We start from the raw sequence: 17500 nt of genomic DNA, 5'->3' as shown, positions 1-17500 counted from the left end.
TAGCGAACGGGTTACCTACTCCTAAGGGTCAAAGCAAGCCCTTTAATTCAATTCTTTATTCTTACATTAAAATTCTTACATTAAAGAATGAATAAAATCTCCCCAAGTAGGATTCGAACCTACGACCAGTCAGTTAACAGCCGACCGCTCTACCACTGAGCTACTGAGGAACAAGGGGGGATTCGACCTCCTAGAGTTCAACTCCCGCTCTCAACCCATGAACAATATGAGTCCGAAGCTTCTTTCGTAACTCCCATAATTTCTTCGTAGTGGCTCCGTTCCATGCCTCATTTCATAGGGAAGCCCAAAGTGGCTCTATTTCATTCTATTTCACTTCCTAGCACTTCCTATCATTTAATATCCATCCCTTTGGTCTTATTGACATAAGAGATGTCATTTATAGTCTATCTCTTTCTATATATGGAAAGTCAAGAAATTCTCATCGAAACATCGAGAAATTGTGCATATAGAAAACTCTAAAGAAAGAAAAAAAGGAGACCCATGCCATGATTTTCAAATCTTTTCTATTTAGTAGTCTAAGTTTCTCGATGAGGATAATTAATTCGGTCGTTGTGGTCGGACTCTATTATGGATTTCTGACTACATTCTCCATAGGTCCCTCTTAGATCTTCTTTCTCCAATCTTGGATTAGGGAAGAAGGAGATATTCGCGACTACTGGCGATTTCATTATGGGGCAGCTCATGATCTTCATATCGATCTATTATCCACCTCTGTATCTATTCTTTCTTAGCTAAACAGGTGGAAGATCTATCCAATTTGGTTATATTATATCATGGACTCGAAAAACGGATCTGAATTTGACTGAAATGCACGATCTTCACAGGTATCACTTTTCACGATACCTAAAAGGTGGAATAGCGATTTTCGAACCATTTCCTATAAGAGAATGGTTTCCATTACTTTGAGAAATGGATTCTTATATCAAACTATAGCTATTGCATTAAAGAAGAAAAGAAACTAATAGAAGTCGAAGACGCGGAATGATAGTGAATAGAGAGAGAAAGATTCTTCTGATTTTCTTGTTTCTATCTACTAGACGCCGTAGAGAATTGAGAATTTTCATGTCTTTCAATTCTCGTACTCGTAATTGGAAAGTTATGGAAGGAGACCCATCATTTTGCAATGAAAACAACATATAAAACTCTGGACAATTTCGAAATCAGGCCAAGCGTCTTAATACATATGCAAAAAAATTCATTATTGGCCCACCATTGATTAGAAGATTTAGCTTGTATGAATCGCTATTGGTTTGATACGAATAATGACAATCGTTTCAGTATGTTAAGGATACAGATGTATCCACAATTCATTTAGAGTTACTTAATAGTCTATTTCTTATACCATATCTCTATCCCGTGAAATTCTCGAGCCAAAAGATGGATGCATATGCTGTGTTTCATTTTGCTAAATGATATCAATTAAATGGTGTATCAATTCCATAAATTGCATATAGCAATAAATAAATCAGCAAAATTCTTTCTAATATTTTAGATAGAAGAAACATTTCTTCTATCTAAAATATTAGAAAGAATGTACCCTTCTATCCAAATCCAATTTGCATCGATAAAATAAATCCAAATTCCAGTAGTAGATGAATAATTGCAAATTTGTGTGTGTACGAGATTAGAATAACTTCAAAATAACTGACATAATTTTGTATTTTTCCTGATCAGAAAAATACATGAAAAAGAAAGGAGGTAGAAAAATTTTTGGATTTATGGTTAAAGAAGAAAAAGAAGAAAACAGGGGTTCTGTTGAATTTCAAGTATTCAGTTTCACCAATAAGATACGGAGACTTGCTTCACATTTGGAATTACACAAAAAAGATTTTTCATCGGAAAGAGGTCTACGAAGACTTTTGGGAAAACGTCGACGTTTGCTGGCTTATTTGGCAAAGAAAAATAGAGTACGTTATAAGAAATTAATCGGTCAGTTGAATATTCGGGAGCAGTAATTTAATCGTTCAAATTTTTTTCTTGTTTTATTATTTTTTTAGTAGTCTTATAGTAGTCTTAGATTTTTCATTTTGATGAGCCTCGCTTTGAGGAATTCATGGAATAATCCATTTTCATGGAATAATGAATTAAGGAAGAAAGGATATGAGTCTACCGCTTACAAGAAAAGATCTCATGATAGTCAATATGGGCCCTCAACACCCATCAATGCATGGTGTTCTTCGACTGATCGTTACTCTCGATGGTGAGGATGTTATTGATTGTGAACCCATATTAGGGTATTTACACAGAGGAATGGAAAAAATCGCGGAAAACCGAACTATTATACAATACTTACCTTATGTAACAAGGATATAGAGAGATTGTAGAAAGGGGATAGGATAGTTATTTTTGCAAGAGACTTGTTGTAAATTCCTTAACTTAAGAAAGAAAAAAGAATAAAAACACAGATACATAACATAAAAAAAAGAATAAATAAGACGAGATTCGACCTCCCCCTACATATTTAATTTCCTCTCCTATACAAAAACTAGCAAGACCCACTCCATTGGTAATTCCATCAATAACACCCTTATCAAAAAACTCCGTGAGTTCGGTTAACCCTCTTATACCGAGGGTAAAGACCCTAGTATAGAAAATATCTATATAACCACGATTATATGACCAACTGTATATATTTTTTTTTACTTGATCTAAAAATTCTTTTTTAGGATTTCCTTTGTAAAAAGAGTTTATTAAATCCAAATTCTGAAAAAAAGAATAAGCGGATCCATAGAAGATATATGCTATGAATAAACCAAAGATAGCTAGACTTACAGAAGAAATTGCATTAGTAATAAATTCATATGAATTTACAAAAGAATTAGAACTTTCCTGGGTAAAGTTTATTGAGGGAGTTAACCACTTTGATAATATGGTTAACTCTGCTATTCCATTACCAATTCCTCCATTATCAAAAGAGATTCCTATGAATCCAATGAACAAAGTGAAAAGTAGTAATATAAGAAGAGGAAATAACATAGTATTTCCCGTTTCATGCGGATAGGCAAAAGTTTTTTTAGCCCCAAAAGACGTAGTAAAGGATCCTATCCTATTTCTTGTATTACCTTGAATTTTTGGTATATTTTGTGAAAAAAAAGAAACTCCACTCTTCGTTGTTGATAAAACGAAATCCCTATTCACTCCTTTGGGTATCCTTTTTCCCCATAAGGATATTGAATACAAGGAACTCTCTTTAGTGCTACTGTAATTTTGAAAATGAACACGCAAATACCCATCAAATGTAAGTAAATATATCCGAAACATATAAAAGGCAGTTAATCCTGCAGTAAAGGAGGCTATTATTCCAAAAAAGGGCGAATACAACCAACTATTACTAAGGATTTCATCTTTGGACCAGAAGCAAGCAAGAGGTGGAATACCACAAAGAGAAAGTGTACCCCATAAAAAAGTAGTTCTTGTGATTGGAATGTATTTTCTTAAACCGCCCATAAGAACCATATTTTGACTTTTATCTGGTGAATATCCAACAAGAGGTTCCATTGAATGAATAACGGATCCGGATCCCAAGAACAATAAAGCTTTTGAATAAGCATGAGTGATCAAATGGAATAAAGCAGCTTGATAAGAACCTATACCTAGAGCTAACATCATATAACCCAATTGAGACATTGTAGAATAGGCTAAGCTTCTTTTAATATCTCTCTGAGCAAGAGCTAAAGTAGCTCCTAAGAATAGTGTTATTGTACCTACTAAAGAAATAAAACTCATTATCAAAGGTAAAGATATGAAAAGAGGAAGAAGTCGAGCTAGAAGAAAAATTCCCGCAGCAACCATAGTTGCTGCGTGTATAAGAGCCGAAATAGGAGTGGGCCCTTCCATAGCATCGGGTAACCATACGTGAAGAGGGAATTGTGCGGATTTCGCAACTGCACCAAGGAATAATAAAAAAGCACACAAAGTAGTAAGTAAAGAGTTAATTCCATTATTAGGAATCCAGTTATTAGCTATTTTGAACAAATCCCTAAACTCTAAACTACCTGTTATCCAAAAAAAACCTAAAATTCCTAATAATAGACCAAAATCCCCTACACGATTAGTTACAAAAGCTTTTTGACAAGCACTCGCTGCGATTGGTCGTGTAAACCAAAAGCCTATCAATAAATAAGAACACATTCCCACGAGTTCCCAAAAAAAATAAATTTGTATCAAATTGGAGCTAGTAACCAATCCCAACATGGAAGTATTGAAAAAACTTATATAAACAAAAAATCTCAAATATCCTTCATCGTGAGACATATAACCATCACTATAAATAAGAACCAGGATTCCTACAGTAGTAATTAGTATTAACATAATAGAAGTAAGTGGGTCAATCAAGTATCCAAATTCTAAAGAAAAATCATTATTGACGGTCCAAGACCATAGATATTGATAGATCGAACTTCCATTTATTTGTTGAATAGACAGTTGAACTGAGAATACCATAGCTATACTTAAGAGTAAAACACTAGGAAAAGCCCATATGCGACGAAGATTTTTTGTTGCTGTCGGAATAAGAATAAGGCCAAATCCCATTGACATAATAACTGGAAGTGGGAGAAGAGGGATTACCCATGCATATTGATATGTATGTTCCATAAGAAAAGAAATTGCAATTTTTACTTCAATTTTTACTTCAATTTTTCTATAAAATTGTTTCCGATTCACCAAACCAATTCTTATCTCTTTCTGAAAGAATAAATAAAAAGAATAAGAAAAAATACTGAAATTCTTAATTTTTCCAAAATTTATCTCATTGAAATAATTAAAAATTAAGAATGGGTTTAGTTGGTTAAATTAAAAAAGTTAATAAAATAACTAGGTAACGAAGTTATTTTATTAACTAAATAAAGATATTTATAAAAATAAAAAAAAAAAAGTGGAATCATTTTACTTTCTATTCATAATTCATTTTTATATTTCTTTAAAACAAAGATGAAACAGCTCTCTTGTTCCATAATTAACTGATTGAGTGAATTCCAATGAAAACCTATGTTTATAAGAAATTATCGAATAGTCCTTACTTCATATAGAACTAAAATTCTAATGACTATAAATTACCTAAGTTTTAGAATGTCTTGTTTAAGAGACTCAGTATTTTTTGTTTTGATTGGAATTCCTTTCCTTTATGGAATACCATTCTGAACTTAATTAACTATTTTCATTTTCCCTTCTTTTTATCCCCCCGTCTTATCTTATATGGGGGATAGGCTTCCATACCATATATCTATATATGGAGTATACTTGATATATAAATAGATATAAATAGATTTAAATGAGAAACCCTTCTATATATTCTATATTATTAAAAAAAAAGTATAAAATATATAAAGAAAAAATGTTAAAAAATTCTTGTTGTCTTATCCGCATTAGACAAAATGAAGTAAAAAATAATTCAAAATTTAAGTATCTTTCAGTATCTAAGTATAAATACTAATAAAAAGAAGAAAGAAGGATTGATTTGCAGCAATAGATGTCTTTCACATACAACTAGAAAAAAGTAATTTCCTTTTTGAATGGCAGTTCCAAAAAAACGTACTTCAATGTCAAAAAAGCGTATTCGTAAAAATATTTGGAAGAAAAAGACTTATTTTTCCATAGTACAATCTTATTCTTTAGTAAAATCAAGATCATTTTCGAGCGGTAATGAGCATCCAAAACCAAAGGGTTTTTCTGGGCAACAAACAAATAATAAGATTTTGGAATAATATGAATTGACTTATCAAAAAAGAATTCCAATTATTTAATAATTTGGATTCTTCTTTGAATGTACTTTTATGTGTCGAATTACTCGGTACAATATTCTTAGAACAAAAAACCCCTCTTATCTTATATATACAAGAAAAAAAAAGTTTTGTTTGGTATACTGTGTGCTAAGTATTCTTTTCCTATCAATGAACTTTTCATAATTTTCCTAATAGAATCCTCATATTCTATTAGGAAAATTATGAAAAGTGGAGTATTCTTACAATAGGACTTACAACTTCCACCTATCTTCTCCAAAATCATAAGGTTAGTAAATCTTATTAATAAGAGCATAAAGACTTTCATTCTAGAAATTTTTAAAAAATCCAAAAAGCCTTTTCTATTTATCCATTTTATTTTAATTTCATCATTAAATAGAAACCCTTTTGGATTTTTTTCATTGTATTGAAAGAATTTTCAAAATGTAAAGGGGAAATTAATTAGAAAAAATTAGTTCTATAATTGCAAGTTAGAAAAAAGAAGTTCCAACTCTTTCAAGCAGTGTTTGTGTTTCTATTGGGCAAAGCAAGAGTTTATTGTAAAAAAAAAAAATGGAAACGATACTACCAAACGAAGTCTATTTTAATGAAAACTCTAATGTTCCTAAATTTTATGGACTTTCCCAATATCGACGATTCCCAAGATAATAGCTATTATTCTTTTAAGTTACCTATTATTTGAAGTTAGCCGCCATGGTGAAATTGGTAGACACGCTGCTCTTAGGAAGCAGTGCTCAAGCATCTCGGTTCGAATCCGAGTGGCGGCATTCTTGAAAAAGAATACAATAGATTAGAAATCAATTCGAAATTTACAATTTTGTAATGGGACCTTCCCCTTATGCTATTTGCAACTTTAGAACATATACTAACTCATATCTCTTTCTCAACGATTTCAATTGTGATTACGATTCATTTTATAACCTTATTAGTTCGTGAACTTGGAGGATTACGCGATTCGTCAGAAAAAGGAATGATAGTTACTTTTTTCTCTATAACAGGATTCTTAGTTTCTCGTTGGGCTTCCTCGGGACATTTTCCATTAAGTAATTTATATGAGTCATTGATCTTCCTTTCATGGGCCCTGTATATTCTTCATACCATTCCTAAAATACAGAACTCTAAAAATGATTTAAGCACAATAACTACGCCAAGTACTATTTTAACGCAAGGCTTTGCCACATCGGGTCTTTTAACTGAAATGCATCAATCCACGATACTAGTACCTGCTCTACAATCTCAGTGGTTAATGATGCATGTCAGTATGATGTTATTAAGCTATGCAACTCTTTTGTGCGGATCCTTATTATCTGCCGCTATTCTAATCATTAGATTTCGAAATAATTTCCATTTCTTTTCTAAAAAGAAAAAAAATGTTTTAAATAAAACATTTTTCTTTAGTGATATTAAATATTTTTATGCAAAAAGAAGTGCTTTAAAAAGAACCTCTGTCCCTTCATTTCCAAATTATTACAAATATCAATTAACGGAGCGTTTGGATTCTTGGAGTTATCGTGTCATTAGCCTAGGATTTACCCTTTTAACCGTAGGTATTCTTTGTGGAGCAGTATGGGCTAATGAGGCCTGGGGATCCTATTGGAATTGGGATCCTAAGGAAACTTGGGCATTTATTACTTGGACCATATTCGCAATTTATTTACATAGTAGAACAAATCCAAATTGGAAGGGTACGAATTCTGCACTTATAGCTTTGATAGGATTTCTTATAATTTGGATTTGTTATTTTGGTATAAATCTATTAGGAATAGGCTTACATAGTTATGGTTCGTTTACATTAACACCTAAATGATTACATAAAATAAAACCTTCATGAAATGAAGGTTTTTACTTTTATGTTTTATTTGAGAACCCCTTGAACGCCTTATCAAAGGGTTCTCAAAAATTCGAGATAGATCTAATTATACTTTTTTACTTATTTCTGCATTATATACTTTTTTACTTATTTCTGCATTAATAGAGCAGACGAGTAAAAAAAAGCAAACCTATTTAGGATAATAATTGGATAAGAGAGCCTCTACCCTGTCAACGGATAGGGAGAGAACAAAATCTGGATAAATACCAATTCCTATTACTGGTAAAAAGATACAGATTAAAATAAAGAGTTCTCGTGGTCCAGAATCCACAAAATTTGCGTTTGGAACATTAAATAGCTTGTATCCATAGAACATCTGGCGTAACATAGATAATAAATAAATAGGAGTTAATATCATTCCAATTGCCATTACAAAAGTAATTAGTGTTTTTGGCATTAACAGAAATTTTGGACTAGTAATTAGTCCAAAAAATACTACTAATTCTGCGACAAAACCACTCATTCCTGGTAAGGCAAGAGAAGCCATTGAAAAGCTACTAAACATGGTAAAAATTTTAGGCATTGGGATAGATATTCCCCCCAGTTCTTCGAGATAAACAAGACGCATTCTATCAGAAGCGGTTCCTGCCAAGAAAAAAAGTGTAGCACCAATAAATCCATGGGATAATATTTGTAAAATAGCTCCATTGAGTCCAATGTTGGTTATGGAACCAATTCCTATAATTATGAAACCCATGTGAGATACAGAGGAATAAGCTATTCTTTTTTTGAAATTTCGTTGACCAAGAGAAGTTGAAGCTGCATAGATTATTTGGATCGCTCCTATTATTACTAACCAGGGCGAAAATAGATAATGAGCATGAGGTAACAATTCCATGTTGATCCGAATCAATCCATATGCTCCCATCTTTAATAATATTCCCGCTAAAAGCATACATGTACTATAATGTGCTTCCCCATGGGTATCTGGTAACCACGTATGTAGGGGTATAATCGGCAATTTGACAGCATAAGCAATAAGGAAGCCAAAATATAAAAGTATTTCCAAGGTTGCAGGGTATGATTGATTAATTAATCTTTCCAAATCTAATCCTGGTTCGTTGGAACCATATAAGCCCATACCCAGAACTCCGATTAAGAAAAAAATGGAACCGCCTGCAGTATACAAAATAAACTTTGTAGCTGAATATAGACGCCTCTTCCCCCCCCACATGGATAAAAGTAAGTAAACAGGAATTAATTCTAACTCCCACATGATAAAAAAAAGTAAAAGGTCTCGCGAAGAAAATAATCCTATTTGACCACTATACATTGCGAGCATCAGGAAATAGAATAATCGCGAATTCCGTGTAATTGGCCAAGCTGCTAAAGTAGCTAAAGTAGTGATAAATCCTGTCAATAAAATAGATCCTAATGAAAGTCCATCGATTCCCAATCTCCAGTGGAAATCGAAGACATCTATCCATTTATAATCCTCCTTTAATTGGATTAAGGGATCCTCCAGTTGGAAATGATAACAGAACGCATAAGTCATTAGAAGGAATTCTAATAAACAAATAGATATAGTATACCACCTAACGACTTTGTTTCCCTTATGAGGTAAAAAGAAAATTAATGAACCTGCAAATATCGGCAAAACAACAAGTATTGTTAACCAAGGAAAATAACTCATGATAAAGTGATAAAGACAAGATACGTTTTGACCAGAAAAGCCCGTGCTCGATTATTTCGAGCACAGGCTTCTTCGGTAAAGAGGAATCAGACGATTCGAGTGAAGTTTTTTGTAACGTATCAATAAGATAGAGCCATGCTACGTGTTGTTTCAGGCCCTAAATAAACGCGGACACTTAAAAAATCTGTCGGGCAGGCAGATTCACATCTCTTACAACCCACACAATCTTCGGTTCTCGGCGCGGAAGCAATTTGCTTGGCTTTACATCCATCCCAGGGTATCATTTCTAATACATCTGTTGGACAAGCTCGTACACATTGAGTGCATCCTATACATGTATCGTAAATTTTTACGGAATGTGACATTGGATCTATAAATTTTTCTTTTCAACATAAAATTTTTCGATCTGGTAAAAATGAAATTAGTACTATAATGAGTCATATGTATTGTAGACACCAGACGAAGCAATGGTTTATCCAAACTTCAAAAAAAAAAATCTATTTTTTAATCTGTTTGTGAGAAAGCGTGAAGAGAGCCAAGAGACTTTAATTTTGGATTTCAACAATAAATAAGAAATAAGAAAGAATTTTACGAATTGTACAGACGAATTCGAATTAGCCAATAAATTGGCTATCGTCTTTTCAATATAAATTATTGCAATATTCAAATTGCAATATCAATGAATTACAAATACAAAAATTCATTTAAGTGAAAAAGAATACTATGCAATAATCTACTAAAAAAAATGGATATTCTCAAATAATACTAAGAAAATAGTATTGATTTCTATTTATTTTAATATGTGCGCCTTTGTTTAGAGGATTCTATGTCTAATTATTCAAAAGTCTAATTATTCAATAAATTAGATTGATTGATACGAGTGGATTTCCTATTACGATGGATGGAAGAAAGAATGGATAGTCCAATAGCGGCTTCAGCAGCTGCAAGGGCTATAACAAAAATTGCGAAAATATCTCCTTTTAATTGGCGACTATCAAATAGATCAGAAAATGTTACGAGATTTAGATTAATTGAATTCAGTATAAGTTCAAGACATATTAGAGCTCTAACCATGTTTCGGCTTGTGATCAATCCATAGATACCAATCGAAAATAAATAGACACTCAAAAAAAGTACATGCTCAAACATCATTAACTAACTCCTTATCAATCTCGATTCATTTCAATATGAGGGCAAGAATTGAACCGATTCAATTAATTACAATAGAACAATTACACAACAAAAGAAAAAAAAAAAAAAAAAAAAGGAGGTATTTGTTGGCAGTAGATGGATTTTACTAAATCAAAATTGTGATTCTTTAGTTATTTATTTTAGATTTGCAATTCTTATAATTTGTACTTTTTCTAAGTTTTCTTATTGCCGAGCCATAGTAATTGCACCTATTAAAGAAACTAGAAGAATTATGGAAATGAGTTCAAACGGAAGATAAAAATCGGTTGCTAAATGAATTCCAATTTGTTGAACATTATTTATGAGACCCTGTTCTACTATTTGGTTTGATCTTGTAGTCCAAAGAATTCCATACCACGACGTATCTGGGATAGTAGTCATTAGTGAAAAAACAATAGTTATACAAACGAGTGAAGTGAACCCATCTCCAATAGTCCAATAATTCTTATCTTTAGACCATTCTGAGCCATTTACGAACATTACAGCGAATATGATCAAGACATTTATGGCTCCCACATAAATAAGAAGTTGTGCGACAGCTACAAAGTAGGAATTTAATAAAAAATAGAATAAGGATATACAAACAAGAACTAATCCCAGCGAAAAGGCAGAATAAATGGGGTTGGTAAGTAATACTACTCCTAGACCCCCTAGTAGAAGAACAAATCCCCCAAATAGCATAAGAATCTCATGTATTGGTCCAGGTAAATCCATTATGGATAAAAAGAAATTAATAGTATAAAATTTTTCATGAACTGACTAAAACTAAAGGATTCAAGGAAGGAAAAAAGGATTAGGGTATTTTTTTGTGTATAAACTTATAGTTATAAATTATATTATATCACGAAAATCTAGTCTGATTTAAAATAAGAAATAATTTCCAATAAGCAGTAGTTTTTCGTTTTTCTTTATAGTTTAATTTTAAAGTTTAATAAAGAATTATTAGATTTTTATAACAGAAAGACAAAATCAAAGTTTAGTAATCAGTAATCGTTCTTGAATTCGAAGATTTTTCTTTGTTTATTTTACTTTCAGACGAATTCCTAATTGTTTGAATTGTGTAATCTCCCATTATGGAGATTGGTAACCGACTTAAAGCAATTTGATTGTAATTCAATTCATGACGATCATAGGTAGAAAGTTCATATTCTTCAGTCATTGATAAACAGCTTGTTGGACAGTACTCAACACAATTGCCACAAAATATACAAACTCCGAAATCAATACTATAATTAAGCAATTGTTTTCTTTTAATATCCTTTTCAAATCTCCAATCCACAACGGGTAAATCTATCGGACATACGCGAACACATACTTCACAAGCAATACATTTATCAAATTCAAAGTGGATTCGCCCTCGGAAACGCTCTGGTGTAATTGATTTTTCATAAGGGTAGTGAATCGTTATAGGTAAACGATTTGTGTGGGATAAGGTAGTTATGAAACTTTGACCTATGTACCTTGTAGCACGTATTGTTTGTTGACCATAACTCATGAACCCAGTTACCATAGGGAACATATTCATTCTAAATATCTATGAAAAAGATATGTTTCTTTCTCTTGTTTGAGAGAGCTTTTGTGTTGAAAATATTCTTACTATTATTGTATTATCTTATTTATAGTGAAACAAGTTGAGAAGAGGTTGTTAATAAGAGATTGCCCAGGGAAATAGGTAAAAGAAATTTCCATCCAAGATTTAATAACTGATCCATTCTCATCCTCGGTAAAGTCCATCTTATTGTGATAGAAATGAAGAGAAATAAATAAGCTTTAGTTAATGTAATAAATATACCCATTGTCATTTCCAAAATTCCAACTGCTTTATTCATTTGGAAAAAATCAAAAAAGGATATATAGGGAATAGATAAATTCCACCCGCCCAAGTAGAGAACTGTTACAAATAAAGAAGAAACTAATAAATTTAGGTAAGAAACAAGATAAAATAAACCATATTTGATACCGGAATATTCAGTTTGGTAACCTGCTACTAATTCTTCCTCCGCTTCTGGTAAATCAAAGGGTAATCTTTCACATTCTGCCAAAGAAGAAATTAAAAAAACCAGAAAACCTATAGGCTGACGCCAAATATTCCATCCAAAAAAACCGTATTTTGACTGTGCTTCAACTATATCAACTGTACTTGAACTGTTAGATAATCATAGTCGGTGATAACATCACAGTTCCCACCGCTATTTCAAAACCGTACATGAAACCTTAGCTTCATACGGCTTCTCTATGATCAGAAAAAGGAAAGGACTGTTTTGTTCCTAGCCCCGGGGGCGTAGATAGAATTAGATAAAATAAAATAGATTTGAAAGTCCTAAATTAGACCAAAGGAATTCCGTCTGCTAGAATAAGAAAAAGCGCTTCCGAATTGATCTCATCCTTTATAATATAATGAAAATTTTTCTTTGTTCAGTAATAACTTAATCTTGGAATAAAACACTTGTTACTTGTTATAGGAATTCAATTAATAAATGGAAAGAGTTGGGTATTAGTTCATGAGCAATTCTGCATGAATATGGATAGAGGAAGGAAATAATGAAAATTTTTTCTAGTGCACTCCATATCTTTTTTACTATTCTTCTTTCCCCAGGGAGGGGGTATTTAAAAAGAAAAAATGGATAAAGGGTTAATTCGTTCTTGATAGCCATTTCCTTAACAAGTGAATGGGAACATACTCTGGATCGGAATCCGAAGAAAGTACTACTTGATAATTTCTACAAATTGCAAGTCCTTATTATGATTCCTTTTATGGGCAAAAATCTCTAATGTTTTAGATTTTCCATTACTAATCCTTTATGTACTTTAGTGTTCCTAACCCTTCACTAACTTTTGGTGGATTCTTCTTATGGATTATTAAGTTATAGTAATAACTAGGAGTATTCTAGTAATGGAATTCCATATCGTGAATCCTTTATTCTTGGCCGCTTCAAGATATGATGACTAATTAAAAAATATCAACCTTGGGATAAAGAGTTTACACTGCTTATGTTTACTTCCACTTTTTTCTTGTACGTAGGAAATGAGATTTTTTCTTTTTACTACAAATTTATAAGCTGTTTTGTTTCACTCATATAGCTATCTAGTTTAACTTACCAACCCAAATACTAAATAAGAAAAGGAATATAAATAGTTAATGGATTTTATAGGAAAAAGATCTATTTTAACGAATCACACGTAGAGATATTGCTAGCACACAAAAAGTTAATGGTATTTCATAACTAATGGATTGAGCAGCAGCTCGTAGACCGCCTGAAAAAGAATATTTATTATTTGAGCTATATCCTGCCATAAGAAGACCAATAGGAGCTATACTTGAAATGGCAATCCATAAAAAAACACCAATACTAAGATCGGCTAAAACAAAATGATATCCCAAAGGGATAACTAAAAAACTTAATAAAACTGATATGACTGCTATAGAGGGTCCAATGCTAAATAAAGAAATATCTCCTCGGGATGGCAGAATATCTTCTTTAAAAAGTAGCTTAGTCCCATCTGCTATAGCTTGAAGCAGGCCCAGGGGGCCAGCATATTCAGGACCAATACGTTGTTGTATCGACGCAGATATTTCTCTTTCTAACCACACAATTACGAGTACCTCTATTGTTATTCCCAAAAGGAGGGTCAAAATGGGTAGAATCGATATCAGTCCATAGACTTCTTTTAATAATTCCAATTTCGAAAAAGAATTGATAGTTTCTACCTCTACCCTATCTATTATCATTTCAACGATCAACTTCCCCCATAATGATATCTATACTACCTAATATCGTCATGATATCAGCCAATTTCATTTTTTTAACTAGCTGAGGAAGAATTTGCAAATTAATAAACCCGGGTGGACGGATTTTCCATCTCCAGGGGAAAAGGCTATCATCTCCTACTAGATAAATCCCTAATTCACCTTTTGGGGCTTCTACTCTTACATAAAGCTCTTGTCTTGACAATTCAAAATTGGGCGAAGGTTTTTTACCAAGAAATTTATACTCAAAATCATTCCATTCAGAATTATTTTCTTTCTTAAAGCGTCGGACTTCTAAATTTTCATAAGGTCCTCCAGGAATTTTTTCTACAGCTTGTTGAATTATTTTGATGGATTCCCTCATTTCACCAATTCGTACTAAATAGCGAGCTAACGAATCCCCTTCTTTTTGCCATTGGACTTTCCAATCAAATTGGTTGTAAGACTCATAAGGATCTACTTTACGAAGATCCCATTGTATTCCAGAAGCTCGTAACATCGGTCCCGATAAGCCCCAATTTACTGCTTCTTCTCCGCTAATAAAACCTACTCCTTCAACTCGCTCTAAAAAAATTGGATTCTGTGTAATAAGTTGTTGATATTCAACAACTCCGCGTAAAAAATAATCACAGAAATCTAAACATTTATCGATCCATCCATAAGGTAGATCGGCGGCTACTCCTCCGATGCGAAAGTAATTGTGCATCATTCGCATACCTGTAGCAGCTTCAAATAGATCATATATTAATTCTCTCTCTCTAAAAATATAGAAAAAAGGAGTCTGTGCGCCGAGATCCGCCATAAAAGGTCCAAGCCATAGCAAGTGAGAAGCTATCCGGCTTAATTCTAACATAATTACCCTAATATAGCTGGCTCTTTGTGGTATTTGAATATTCTCCAAGAATTCTGGTGCATTTACTGTTATTGCTTCTGTAAACATAGTAGCTAAATAATCCCACCTTGTTACATAAGGTAAGTATTGTATAATAGTTCGGTTTTCCGCGATTTTTTCCATTCCTCTGTGTAAATACCCTAATATGGGTTCACAATCAATAACATCCTCACCATCGAGAGTAACGATCAGTCGAAGAACACCATGCATTGATGGGTGTTGAGGGCCCATATTGACTATCATGAGATCTTTTCTTGTAAGCGGTAGACTCATATCCTTTCTTCCTTAATTCATTATTCCATGAAAATGGATTATTCCATGAATTCCTCAAAGCGAGGCTCATCAAAATGAAAAATCTAAGACTACTATAAGACTACTAAAAAAATAATAAAACAAGAAAAAAATTTGAACGATTAAATTACTGCTCCCGAATATTCAACTGACCGATTAATTTCTTATAACGTACTCTATTTTTCTTTGCCAAATAAGCCAGCAAACGTCGACGTTTTCCCAAAAGTCTTCGTAGACCTCTTTCCGATGAAAAATCTTTTTTGTGTAATTCCAAATGTGAAGCAAGTCTCCGTATCTTATTGGTGAAACTGAATACTTGAAATTCAACAGAACCCCTGTTTTCTTCTTTTTCTTCTTTAACCATAAATCCAAAAATTTTTCTACCTCCTTTCTTTTTCATGTATTTTTCTGATCAGGAAAAATACAAAATTATGTCAGTTATTTTGAAGTTATTCTAATCTCGTACACACACAAATTTGCAATTATTCATCTACTACTGGAATTTGGATTTATTTTATCGATGCAAATTGGATTTGGATAGAAGGGTACATTCTTTCTAATATTTTAGATAGAAGAAATGTTTCTTCTATCTAAAATATTAGAAAGAATTTTGCTGATTTATTTATTGCTATATGCAATTTATGGAATTGATACACCATTTAATTGATATCATTTAGCAAAATGAAACACAGCATATGCATCCATCTTTTGGCTCGAGAATTTCACGGGATAGAGATATGGTATAAGAAATAGACTATTAAGTAACTCTAAATGAATTGTGGATACATCTGTATCCTTAACATACTGAAACGATTGTCATTATTCGTATCAAACCAATAGCGATTCATACAAGCTAAATCTTCTAATCAATGGTGGGCCAATAATGAATTTTTTTGCATATGTATTAAGACGCTTGGCCTGATTTCGAAATTGTCCAGAGTTTTATATGTTGTTTTCATTGCAAAATGATGGGTCTCCTTCCATAACTTTCCAATTACGAGTACGAGAATTGAAAGACATGAAAATTCTCAATTCTCTACGGCGTCTAGTAGATAGAAACAAGAAAATCAGAAGAATCTTTCTCTCTATTCACTATCATTCCGCGTCTTCGACTTCTATTAGTTTCTTTTCTTCTTTAATGCAATAGCTATAGTTTGATATAAGAATCCATTTCTCAAAGTAATGGAAACCATTCTCTTATAGGAAATGGTTCGAAAATCGCTATTCCACCTTTTAGGTATCGTGAAAAGTGATACCTGTGAAGATCGTGCATTTCAGTCAAATTCAGATCCGTTTTTCGAGTCCATGATATAATATAACCAAATTGGATAGATCTTCCACCTGTTTAGCTAAGAAAGAATAGATACAGAGGTGGATAATAGATCGATATGAAGATCATGAGCTGCCCCATAATGAAATCGCCAGTAGTCGCGAATATCTCCTTCTTCCCTAATCCAAGATTGGAGAAAGAAGATCTAAGAGGGACCTATGGAGAATGTAGTCAGAAATCCATAATAGAGTCCGACCACAACGACCGAATTAATTATCCTCATCGAGAAACTTAGACTACTAAATAGAAAAGATTTGAAAATCATGGCATGGGTCTCCTTTTTTTCTTTCTTTAGAGTTTTCTATATGCACAATTTCTCGATGTTTCGATGAGAATTTCTTGACTTTCCATATATAGAAAGAGATAGACTATAAATGACATCTCTTATGTCAATAAGACCAAAGGGATGGATATTAAATGATAGGAAGTGCTAGGAAGTGAAATAGAATGAAATAGAGCCACTTTGGGCTTCCCTATGAAATGAGGCATGGAACGGAGCCACTACGAAGAAATTATGGGAGTTACGAAAGAAGCTTCGGACTCATATTGTTCATGGGTTGAGAGCGGGAGTTGAACTCTAGGAGGTCGAATCCCCCCTTGTTCCTCAGTAGCTCAGTGGTAGAGCGGTCGGCTGTTAACTGACTGGTCGTAGGTTCGAATCCTACTTGGGGAGATTTTATTCATTCTTTAATGTAAGAATTTTAATGTAAGAATAAAGAATTGAATTAAAGGGCTTGCTTTGACCCTTAGGAGTAGGTAACCCGTTCGCTATCCTTGTTTCTA

This window comes from Triticum urartu, unplaced genomic scaffold (assembly GCF_056163025.1).
Source record: "Triticum urartu cultivar PI428250 unplaced genomic scaffold, HENAU_Tu73 scaffold922, whole genome shotgun sequence".
Taxonomy (NCBI): Eukaryota; Viridiplantae; Streptophyta; class Magnoliopsida; order Poales; family Poaceae; genus Triticum; species Triticum urartu.
This window is presented reverse-complemented; position numbering follows the sequence as displayed.